We start from the raw sequence: 12,977 nt of genomic DNA on the forward strand, positions 1-12,977 counted from the left end.
CAGAGACAGAAGGCTGATTCGGTAACCAGGTACAGGCAGGGTCGGCAACATGTAATCAGATGTGCATAGGTACCGAATCAGATAGCAGGAGAGAGGTCAAGAGAGCAATAGGTCATAACAGATATCAAGCAGAGGCCTAGTCTAGAGTGTGAGGTCCGTGGTCTCAACACCCAGGAACTGGTCTAAAGAATAACACAGTACTGACACAGTATCCCTAAGCTTGGGTGTGAGGTCCATGGTCACAACACCCTGGAACTAGACTAAAGTATAAACACAGCAATGACACAGTATTCCTAAACTTGGGTGTGTGGTCCTTGGTCACAACACCCAGGAACTGGTCTAAAGAATAACACAGTACTGACACAGTATCCCTAAGCTTGGGTGTGAGGTCCGTGATCACAACACCCTGGAACTGGTCTAAAGTATAACACAGCAATACCACAGTAATCTGGCTAAGTGTGAATTCCCAGGTCCACCTGGTTCTAACACACTATGGGATCTGACTATGGTCTGAGTGCTAACACATAAGCATTCGCAACGGCAGACAACCTGAGACTGACCAGCGAGATCTATATATAGAGCAGCACTCCTCAGCGCCACCCAGCGCCGTTCAGCCAATGACGATCTGCGCTGGGATCAGCTGATCCCTCTCCTCTTGGCATAAAGGTCCTGCCTCCCAGCGCGCGCACGTAGCTCTCCATCTGTGTGCACTAGAAGGCTCAGATACACCAGACGCATGCTGCTGTGCGGAAACCGCCGGTCTGAACTCGGAGACAGCCGTCTCACCGCCAGACCGCGCAGCGGCGTCTCCGCAATCCTTTACACATACACAGGTGAATCCAATTATGAGAAAGAGTATTTAAGGGGGTCAATTGTAAGTTTCCCTCCTCTTTTAATTTTCTCTGAAGTGTAGTAACATGGGGGTCTCAAAACAATTCTCAAATGACCTGAACACAAAGATTGTTCACCATCATGCTTTAGGGGAAGGATACAGAAAGCTGCCTGAGAGATTTCAGCTATCTGTTTCCACAGTTAGGAACATATTGAGGAAATGAAAGACTACAGGCTCAGTTCAAGTTAAGGCTTGAAGTGGCAGACCAAGAAAAATCTTGGATAAAAATAAGCAATGAATGTTGAGAACAGTCGGAGTCAACCCACAGACCAGCACCAAAGACCTACAACATCATCTTGCTGCAGATGGAGTCACTGTGCATCATTCAACCATTCGGCGCACTTTACACAAGGAGATGCTGTATGCGAGAGTGATGCAGAGGAAGCCTTTTCTCCGCCCACAGCTCAAACAGAGCTGATTGAGGTATGCTAAAGTACATTTGGACAAGCCAGCTTCATTTTGGAATAAGGCGCTGTGGACTGATAAAACTAAAATTGAGTTATTTGGGCATAACAAGGGAAGTTATGCATGGAGGAAAAAGAACACAGCATTCTAAGAAAAAAAACTGCTACCTACAGTAAAATATGGTGGTGGTTCCTTCATACTGTGGGGCTGTGTGGCCAGTGCAGGGGCTGGGAATCTTGTCAAAGTTGAGGGACGCATGTATTCTACTCAGTATCTGTAACGATTGTGGAATTCTCTCCGTGATCAGCGCACAAGACGTACGCTGACACTGCGGAAATCCTCCACAAGCGTGTAATTTGCGGGAACCCAGCAAAAGGTGCAATGCACCTGTAGAGGGAAATTCCTGTCGACAGATGGAGCTGTGGAGTGCAGAGGAACAGCTCCTCTGCCCTGCCACACATGCCAGACAGGAATTGCACGAAGGGAATAAACGCAGGGCAAGATAGCCCTGAAAGAGAGAGATCAAAGCGACAGAGGGTATGTGTGTCCACCAAACTAGTTGCCACCCTGCGACGATGAACACACAACCATGAAGACAAAGTGAGAAGGCAATCGCCAGAGATGGCGATTGCTAACAGCGACACAAGACCGAATAAGACCGGATGAGGAATGTATGTATGTCCACCAATCTAGCCGCCAACCTGCAACGGTGGACACACAACAGAAACCAAGTGAGGACGCAATCGCAAGAGAAGCGATTGCGGAAGAGAATGAGCACAGGGACAGATTGTATGTGTGTGCACCCAAACTAGTCGCCAACCCGCGACGGTGCATACACAACAGCAGATATGAAGTAGGAATGCAATTGCGAGAGAGGCGATTGCCAGAGGTGACACAAGGCTACAGCAAGGCAGAGCACGAGAGTAGCAAAGGCACAGCAAATCAACAATAAGGAGATAAGGAAAATAACAAACGCTAGCTAAACGCGAACACCGCACTCATTCGCAACAGTGCACGCGTTTATGCGCGGTCTCCGCGTGTTAAGCACAACAGAGACAAGCACGCCTAACTAACCACCGACACACAAACATGAAACAGAGGACGTGAGCGCTTGCTTAACGGTTAGCTCACCGAGCCTACAGCAAGCGTTCGTATCAGACAAGACAGACAAACGGAAAACAGGAATAAGCTAGGAAGGATCCACAGCACTAGCGCAAGAGGCTAGTGCGATCCAGGAAGACAGAGCAGAATGATCCACAGCACTAGCGCAAGAGGCTAGTGCGATCCAAGTACAGCAAGAGAGATGGAGATCAGACGGATCCACAGCACTAGCACAAGGCAAGTGCGATCCTGGCAAGACAGAACAGATGAGATAGCTGGTAGCAACTGCTGCTCCAGCTATACTCCAAGAACAAAGATCAGAACGACTTCCTGTCGACCACCGCTGGGACAGGACAATCGCAACAGACAAACAAAACAGATCTGCAATCCTAACTGCACTAGGGAATCTGCCTAGTGCAGTTCCAGGAATTACTCTAGGCTAATCTTCAAACAAAGAGCAAGGCTGACACTCCAGGCGAGTGTTACACAGGAACTAACTCTTATGACCAGCAAAGGACTCTGGGAAACATAGCTCTTTATACTGCCAGTCATCAAAGGAGGCAGGTAAGAGATTTGCATAACGAGTGTATGCAAATTCCCCAGCAGCAGAACAGACCAGAAACTTGTAATGGAAAAACAGGTCTCTCTTGCAGAGACCTGCAGCCCACAGACTAGAGGAATGGTCAAACAGCTGTCTGCCAGTGCATCCAGCTGGGCGGATCATTACAGTATCAGCAGATTCTGGAGACCAATGTCCAGGAATTAGTGACAAAGATGAAGCTGCGCCTGGGCTGGATCTTTCAACAAGACAACGACTCTAAACACTGCTCAAAATCCACGAAAGCATTCATGTAGCGGAACAAGTAGAACGTTGTGGAATGGACATCTCATTCCCCAGACCTGATTATAAGTGAAAATCTGTGGTGTGAGTTAAAGAGAGCTGTCCATGCTCGGAGGCCATCAAACCTGAATGAACTAGAGATGTTTTGTAAAGAAGAATGGTCCAAAATACCTTCTGTAACGATCGGTGTCAGCACACAGAGAGAATCTGATTATTGGTGATCTGCAGTATCACCAAGAATACAGATATATACCTGATTATTTATGATCTGCAGAATCGCCAATAATACAGATATAGTACTAACCTCTGGACACCTGGATATAACGTGAGTGTTTGCTGCAACAGTATTTACTTTGAGTAATCCACCTGATGAGCAGGTGGTCCTTGGCAGTATGGGCAATACGGCTCTTTAGAGAAGCACAAGAACCCTCCAGCAGCCTGAGATCTTCCAAGGGGTGGAGTCTCAGGCTGAAGTAGGAAGGACCAGAGAGTGAGTGACACCTGAAGGTGGATGTCACTAACTGGTCTGGAGACTATCTCCTAAAGAGGAGAGATAGCTCTCGAGGTCGGGCAAGCCGGGTCGGCAACACACGGACAAATAAAGTACAAAGACAGAAGGCTGGTTCGGTATCCAAGACAGGCAGGGTTGGCAACAGATAATCAGATATGCGTGGTACCGAATCAGCGAGCGGAGGGATAGTCAGGAAAGCAATAAGTCATAACAGATATCAAACAATGCCTAGTCTTGGGTGTGAGGTCTGTGGTCTCTACACCCTGGAACTAGTCTGATGTATAACAGAATGATAACACAAGTTCCCTAGTCTTGGGTGTAGAGATGTCGCGAACTGTTCCAGGCGAACTTCGGGGGTTCGCGTTCGCCTACCAAACGCGAACTTTTGCGGAAGTTCGATTCGCCCCATAAAGCTCTATTGAGCAAAACTTTGACTTTTTATATTACAGCCAGCTGACACATTATTGCCTTTCACACTGCTCTCAATGCTGGAGGCCCATCCCCCCTCCTCCAAGTAAGGTCCTTATACTGCCTACACTAATTAGTTAAGGAACAGCTGCTACACACTCTGCTAGGGAGATTTTAATTAGCCTGTTGGTGGGTACCTCCCTCCTCCCCTTCTACCTCCTACCGGAGAGAGGAGGGTCTCATCTGCCAGAGAATTCCAGTATTTCAAAAACCAGCTTATATACCATGATAGGGATTTGAACCCAGGCCTCAGTGTATGGTAGGCAACTAACATATCCATTGTACCACCAACACTAGTAGCTGAAAGTAGCTGAAAGTAGCTGAAAGTAGCTGAAAGTAGCTGAAAGTAGCTGAAAGTAGCTGAAAGTAGCTGAAAGTAGCTGAAAGTAGCCTAGCATGTACCATTTATGCTTAATGCAAGAGAAAAATTAGACAAGACAAATACCATTTATATCACACTTTTCTCCTGGCAGACTCAAAGCACCAGAGCTGCAGCCACTAGGGCACACTCTATAGGCAGTAGCACAGATATGTAGCAAGACATGGCCTTGTATTTTGTGTTAAACAGTTGTCACGAGAAAAATTAGACAAGATAGCAGTGTAAGGAAGACTTGCCTAAGGTCTACCACTGAATAGGTGCTGGCTTACTGAACAGACAGAGACAAGATTCAAACTCTGGTCTCCTGTGTCAGAGGCAGAGCCATTCACCATTACACCATGCAGCCACTGCTTACCGACATGTAGCAAGACATGGCCTTGTATTTTGTGTTCAACAGTTGTCACGAGAAAAATTAGACAAGATATCAGTGTTAGGAAGACTTGCCTAAGGTCTCCTACTGAATAGGTGCTGGCTTACTGAACAGACAGAGACGAGATTCGAACTCTAGTCTCCTGTGTCAGAGGCAGAGCCATTCACCATTACACCATGCAGCCACTGCTTACCGACATGTAGCAAGACATGGCCTTGTATTTTGTGTTCAACAGTTGTCCAAAGAGAAGCCCAGATAGCCAGGTAGATTCATCTCTCTCTCTCTCTCTCTCTCTCTCTCTCTCTCTCTCTCTCTCTCTCTCTCTCTCTCTCTCTCTCTCTCTCTCTCTCTCTCTCTCTCTCTCTCTCTCTCTCTCTCTCTCTCTCTCTCTCTCTCTCTCTCTCTCTCTCACCAACACTACATGCTGAAGCCAGCCTAGCATATACCATTTATGCTCAATCCATTTATGCTCAAAATACAATTCCGCGGAAAGCGGCGACCATCCCTACTAGAGAGAGAGAGAGAGAGAGAGAGAGAGAGAGAGATGAATCTACCTGGCTATCTGGGGTTCTCTTTGGACAACTGTTGAACACAAAATACAAGGCCATGTCTTGCTACATGTCGGTAAGCAGTGGCTGCATGGTGTAATGGTGAATGGCTCTGCCTCTGACACAGGAGACCAGAGTTCAAATCTCGTCTCTGTCTGTTCAGTAAGCCAGCACCTATTCAGTAGGACACCTTAGGCAAGTCTTCCTAACACTGCTATCTTGTCTAATTTTTCTCGTGACAACTGTTTAACACAAAATACAAGGCCATGTCTTGCTACATGTCAGTAAGCAGTGGCTGCATGGTGTAATGGTGAATGGCTCTGCCTCTGACACAGGAGACCAGAGTTCGAATCTCGTCTCTGTCTGTTCAGTAAGCCAGCACCTATTCAGTAGGAGACCTTAGGCAAGTCTTCCTAACACTGCTATTTTGTCTAATTTTTCTCGTGACAACTGTTGAACACAAAATACAAGGCCATGTCTTGCTACATATCTGTGCTACTGCCTATAGAGTGTGCCCTAGTGGTTGCAGCTCTGGTGCTTTGAGTCTGCCAGGAGAAAAGTGTGATATAAATGGTATTTGTCTTGTCTAATTTTTCTCTTGCATTAAGCATAAATGGTACATGCTAGGCTACTTTCAGCTACTTTCAGCTACTTTCAGCTACTTTCAGCTACTTTCAGCTACTTTCAGCTACTTTCAGCTACTTTCAGCTACTTTCAGCTACTTTCAGCTACTTTCAGCTACTAGTGTTGGTGGTACAATGGATATGTTAGTTGCCTACCATACACTGAGGCCTGGGTTCAAATCCCTATCATGGTATATAAGCTGGTTTTTGAAATACTGGAATTCCCTGGCAGATGAGACCCTCCTCCCTCCGGTAGAAGGGAGGAGGCCAATTAAAATCTCCCTAGCAGAGTGTGTAGCAGCTGTCCCATAACTAATTAGTGTAGGCAGACAACTGAGTCAAATGGTATAAAGGACCTAGCTTGGAGGAGGGAGGGTGGGTCCTTCAGCAGTGTATTTCACTCAATCAGGTGTGCCTCCAGGTATTAGAGCTCTTGAAACATGTTTTATAACATTTTTCTAGCTAGTAGAATTTTTTCAAATTTTCAAAGTTCGCCTCCCCATTGAAGTCTATTGCGGTTCGCGAACTTTTTCGCGAACCGAACCTTTTGCGGAAGTTCGCGAACAGGGTTCACGAACCGAAAATCGGAGGTTCGCGACATCTCTACTTGGGTGTGAGGTCCATGGTCTCTACACCCTGGAACTAGTCTGAAGTATAACAGAATGACAACACAAGTTCCCTAGTCTTGGGTGTGAAGTCCGTGGTCTCTACACCCTGGAACTAGTCTGAAGTATAACAGAATGACAACACTAATTCTCTAGTCTTGGGTGTGAGGTCCGTGGTCTCTACACCCTGGAACTAGTCTGAAGTATAACAGAATGACAACACTAATTCTCTAGTCTTGGGTGTGAGGTCCGTGGTCTCCACACCCTGGAACTAGTCTGAAGTATAACACAATAATAATACAGTAGTAATCTGGCTCAGTATGAATTCCCAGGTCCTCCTGGTTCAAACACACTGTTGGATCTGACTAAGGTCTGAGTGCTTCCACGTAGTGTTTGCAACGGCAGACCACTTGTGACTGTCCAGCCGTAACTATATATAGAGTAGCGCTCTCTGGCGCCACCCTTAAGTGATAGACCAATAGCCTCTAGCTCTGAGGTTAGCTGACCAGCCTGGTCAGCTGATCCCCCCTTGGCCGTCATAAAAGTTCTGCCTCTCAGCGCGCGCACGCGTATTCCTGAATCTGTGTGAACTAACAGACCCAGCCACACCGCCGCACTGGACGCGGAACCAGCCGCCCCGCTATCAGTACATGCGGTGGCTTTTCCGCGTTCACTCCCAGTACCAGACGCATGCCTTTGCGTGCAAACCGCCGCGCTGGACGCGGAATTAGCCGCCTTGCTGTCATCACACGCGGCGGCTTTTTCGCGTTTTCTCACACCTTCAACCAGAATCCAGACTCTCATTGTAACTTACAGAAAGCGTTTAGAGGCTGTAATTTCTGCAAAAGGAGGATCTACCAAATATTGATTTCATTTCTTTTTTGTGGTGCCCACATTTACGCAAGTGCCTAATTTTTTTAAAACGATTATTGCACACTTTCTGTATATCCAATAAACTTTCACTTCTCAAACATCACTGTGTGTGTCTCCTATAAGTACGTTTTTTTCCAGAGTAAAATGAGCCTTAAATTACTTTTCTCCTATGTTGCTGTCACTTACAGTAGGTTGTAGAAATCTGACAGAAGCGACAGGTTTTGGACTAGTGCATCTTTTCATGGAGGGATTCTCAGAGATTTATTTATTTTCAAAAGCACTTAGGCTTCTTTCCCACTAAGACATTGTGTTAGATGCCACGTTAAGGTCGCATAACGTGCCCCTAACGCAACACATAGTGTGGTTGAAGCTGGATGCTACAGTGATCCGCGGTAAACGGCTCTCCACGCGTCCTGTGATGCGTACTCTTGGACGGATGCGGCATCACGTGGTCCCGCCAGCCAATCGCCGCACAGAGCAGCGCTCCAGGAAGTAACACTGCACGTCACACCGTGCAGTGAATATTAATTAGCCATGTGGCTGGCCGAGGAGGAGGAGGGAAGACCTCCTCCTCCAACACTACTGAGCATGTGCGCACAGTCAGCATAACGCACAGCATGCAGCACTTTCAACTGACGTACAGCGTTACAATGTAACGCAACGTGGGCAGTGTGAACAGCCCATTGATTTTTCATTGCTGTGCGGTGGGGTGCGTTACAGGCTGCAGTAACGTGCGCCTGTAACGTCTCACTGTGAAAGCAGCCTTAGTGAATGGCATTTGTTCTGTGCAACTGCCAAAAAACTGTGTAGCGAGCAGGGAAGCTGGCCAGCATCATTGTTTAATTCCTTTTTAAGGAATATCTTTTTAAAGAATAAAAGCCTTGCTGAGAATCCCCTATGAAGAGATGGACTAGACCAAAACCCTGTCGCTTCTGTCAGATTTCTACTACCTACTGTAAGTGACAGCAACATAGGAGAAAAGTAATTTATGGCTCATTTTACTCTGGAAAAAACATACTTCTTATTTGTCTATGTTTGCACATATTTTTAAAATTTTTCACCATAGTGCCCCTTTAACTGACATTTTTAATAGTAACAACCAACGATTTATACATGAAAATCATGAAGATTAACATGGTTGCCCAAACTTTCGTATCCCACTGTATCTTTTATAAGGGGCTTGATTCACAAAAGCGTGATAACTGCTATCACGGCAGTTATCACGCAATCTGCCACGCGCAAACGTTCGTTTATCATGCGGAGTAATCCTTTACGCGCACAAACGTTCGCACGTGGCAGATCACGTGATAACTGCCGTGAAAGCAGTTATCACGCTTTTGTGAATCAAACCCAAGGTGTGATATCTTTTATAAGGGGATTGATTCACTAAACCATGAAAACTCATATCACGGCCGTTTTTACGTGCTTTTTCGCGTTTGTGCGTGAACGTGACTTTGCGCGTGCAATCATGATTTTTTTGCGTGAAAATGGCCACGATTGCGTGTGAAATATCGCGATTGTGTGCGCAAATTTGGGATCACGGTTTAGTGAATCAAGGCCAAGGTGTGATATTTAAGTTATCACGGTTTAGTGAATCAAGCCCTGAGAGCGCTTCTGAGTGCTTTTTAAAGCGCTTGTACTTTGAAAAGCACTTGGCTATTGTATTTAAATGGGATGGAGCACATCAGAGCGATGAGTTTTTTTTCCAAATGCAAACGCGGGTCCTGCATCATTTTTGCTGATTTCTGAGACGATTCAGCCACAATGTTAAGTATAGGAAAAGTGGAAAACTGCTCTGAAAAGCTCTAGATCAGAGCGATTTTCCAAGCGTTTTTGTTACAGAAGTTGTTCAGTTACAGTTCTACTGTAACAAAAACTAAAAAGCGCTACACGAAAATGCTCCAAAAATCGCTAGGCATCAGTGTCGGACTGGGAGGTGGAAAAACTGAGGAAATCCACCTGCTGGCCAAGCAGCAGTAACCCTGTGTTATCACTCCCAATAGAAACCTGCAGCAAGTCTTCACTGTGAGCAGCAACACCTGATTACTGCTGCTTGGCCAGCAAGTGGATTTCCTCAGCTTCTCCAGCTCCCAGTCCAACAGTGCTAGGCATGATCAGAAAATTGCTAGACATGTCTAGAATCGCCTGGAAAAAAATCACTTCAAAAGGCTCTGAGCGTTTGCGATTATGCTAGCACTTTTAGTGTACATTGGCCCTGAGTCTGCCAGGAAAAAAACTTACAACAAATAAATGTTGTTATTTGTCTAGTCCTTGCACACTGCACTTTATAGAATTCCTATAACCAACTTCTAGTTTAACCACCCTGGCGTTCTGATAAGATCGCCAGGGAGGCTGCGGGAGGGTTTTTTTTAAATTAAAAAAAAACTATTTCATGCAGCCAACTGAAAGTTGGCTGCATGAAAGCCCACTAGAGGGCGCTCCGGAGGCGTTCTTCCGATCGCCTCCGGCGCCCAGAATAAACAAGGAAGGCCGCAATGAGCGGCCTTCCTTGTTTTGCTTACACCGTCGCCATAGCGACGAGCGGAGTGACGTCAGCCGACGTCCTGACGTCAGACGCCTCCGATCCAGCCCTTAGCGCTGGCCGGAACTTTTTGTTCCGGCTGCGCAGGGCTCAGGCGGCTGGGGGGACCCTCTTTCGCCGCTGCTCGCGGCGAATCGCCGCAGAGCGGCGGCGATCGGGCAGCACACGCGGCTGGCAAAGTGCCGGCTGCGTGTGCTGCACTTTATTTGGCGCAAATCGGCCCAGCAGGGCCTGAGCGGCAGGCTCCGGCGGTACTGGACGAGCTGAGCTCGTCCATACCGCCCAGCTGGTTAAGGGATGGATGGTAATGTGAACACCTAAATGGACACTGCTGTTTTGATTGTTGCAACTGTGACTGGATTTCCACAATATACTAACCTGCAAATACCCAGGCTGCACATAAACAGTACAATGTTCATAACCTGCTTACACACCCTCAAAACCATTATTGGAAGTGTTTGCACTGTGGATTAAGTGAGTTTGGGCCAGTGAGATGTATATGGCCTGGTAATAATTTGTGTAACCTATGGGGCTTGTTCACACTGAGTGTTTGCTTTTTTTTTAAGCGCTGAAGATCTTAGAAATCGCCCTAAAAGCGCTTGTGCAATGATTCCCTATGAGAGTGTTCACATATGAGCGGATTGATTGCGTTCCGCCTCCAAAAACGCTGCCGGTACTTTTTCCTGAGCGCTTTGGCTCAATGGAAGTTATAGGGAAATCGCTAAGTGCTTGAAAAAGCGCTTTGTATAGCGATTTCCTGAGTGCTTTTATGAATAAATACATTGGGCTTGATGCACAAAAGAGTGTTAACTGTTAGCACGGCCTTGCTATGCAGTTAACACGCGAGGTGCCACGCGTGCAGCTTTGCGCACGCAAAGGCTTACGCCCGCGTGCTAATTAATGTTTGCGCAAACCTTTGTTTAGCACGCGGGCGTAAACCTTTGCGCGCACAGAGCTGCGCCTGCGTCACTTCGCATGTTAACTGCATAGCAAGGCCGTGCTATCAGTTAACACTCTTTTGTGAATCAAGGCCATTGTATTTATTCATTTCCAGATTAAAGGGTTCACTTCCTGACTGATGTGAAAAAATGAATCGCTCTGCAAAAGCGCTTAGAAAAGTGCTTTTCTAAGTGCGAAGCGCAGGGAAAAGCGATTACAAAACTCTCAATAAATTGCTCAGCTCTTGCGATAGTGCTGGCGATTTATAATGTGAACAAGACCGTATAAATACATTTAGTGTACTGGTTAAGGGCTCTGCTTTTGATGTGGCAGCACAGGGTTCTAATCCTGGCAAGGGTCAGTACCTATTCAGTAAGGAGTTCAAGGCAAGATTCCCTAACACTGCACAGTGATCTCTTGAGCGCATCCCAGTGGCTGCAGCTCTTGAGTGGTTTGAATCCGACAGGAGAAAAGCGCTATACAAATGTTTGGATTATTATTATAACATTATTTCTATGTAAACTATCAATTTGTTATTGGTAACCACTAAAAAAATTGATGTCGGTTATGATCTTCCTGCTCACAACATTCAGGTTGGGAGACAAAAGGTGCCTTGTCTGGGGCACCAGAATGGCCAGAAACAACCCTGCAATAATCATCTTTTTTTTCTTCTGAGTAAGGGCTCGTTCACACTACATGGGTTCGAGCGCAGGTGATTTTTAAAATCACCCCCAAATGCTTGTGCAATTAATCTCTATGAGAAGGTTCATATCAGCGCGGTTCATGCAAAGCAGTGGATCATTTTTGGGGCGATTTAGCTATAATGGAAGGTATAGGAAGAGCACTAAACGCTCACAAAACCGCTTTGTGGGGTGATTGCGTTTGCCTTTTAAAGAATAAATACATTGTATGTACCGTATTCTTTTCCGAGTCAAAGAGTTTACTTCTTGACATGCGTCAGGGAGTGAATTAAAAAAACGCTCTAGAAAAGCGCTTTTCACAAAAACGTAACGGCCACCCAAGCGCCGGGAGTTTAAAAAAAATTGCTACAAAAAAACCCCAACATGAACACTAATGTGAGCGGAACGCAATTTGAACGAGCCCTAAGGCCTGGAACCCACTGAAATCAGCAAACGCGAAACGCTACCGCTAGCGTTTTGTCTGAGCGGTTTGCAAGCGGATTCATGCGCGTTTCGGTCGCGTTTTGCAACATTGTATTTGTTTGCTCAGCGGTTGCGTATCGTTTTGCGTTTCGCGTTTTTATCCTGATTGGTCCTGTGAATTATTTTTCATTTTGTTACAGTGTGCTGAACCGCAAAACGCTAGCAAAACCGCTCAGTTTAGGTTTTGCTGAGCGTTTCTGCTAGCGTTTCAATACTTTACATTGAAGCGCTAACGCTCCCAAAATGCTGCAGGTCCTGCGTTTGCGTTTCTGGGAAACGCAAACGCTCCTGTGGAAGTTGCCCCATCCATTAACATTAGCCCAGCGTTTTGGCAAAGTGCTAGCGTATCGCAGCGTTGCCAAAACGCTGCCAAAAGCGCTCCTGTGGGTTCCAGCCCTAATAGTTTTTCTCCTTCAGGCTGGGAAGATAATAGGCTGTGTGTGAAAGGTCGAGTTTTGCTGCATATGCATTTGTGCATTTTCTGTACGTTTTTCTGTTGCATTTTTTCCTGCACGTGCATTTGTCTTGTGTTTTGCGTGCATTTTAATGCGTTTGCGGTTTGCATATATAAATCGCATATGGATTTTGTATGCGTTGTGCATGCTTTTTTATGCATCTTATGCAAATCACTAGGAAGTCAATAGGAAGTGGAAATATACTATCAAACTTAAAAAAAAAAAGAAAAAAACCCCATAAAAACGCATTCAAACTGCATAA

Source organism: Hyperolius riggenbachi, chromosome 1 (assembly GCF_040937935.1).
Source record: "Hyperolius riggenbachi isolate aHypRig1 chromosome 1, aHypRig1.pri, whole genome shotgun sequence".
In the NCBI taxonomy this organism is placed as follows: Eukaryota; Metazoa; Chordata; class Amphibia; order Anura; family Hyperoliidae; genus Hyperolius; species Hyperolius riggenbachi.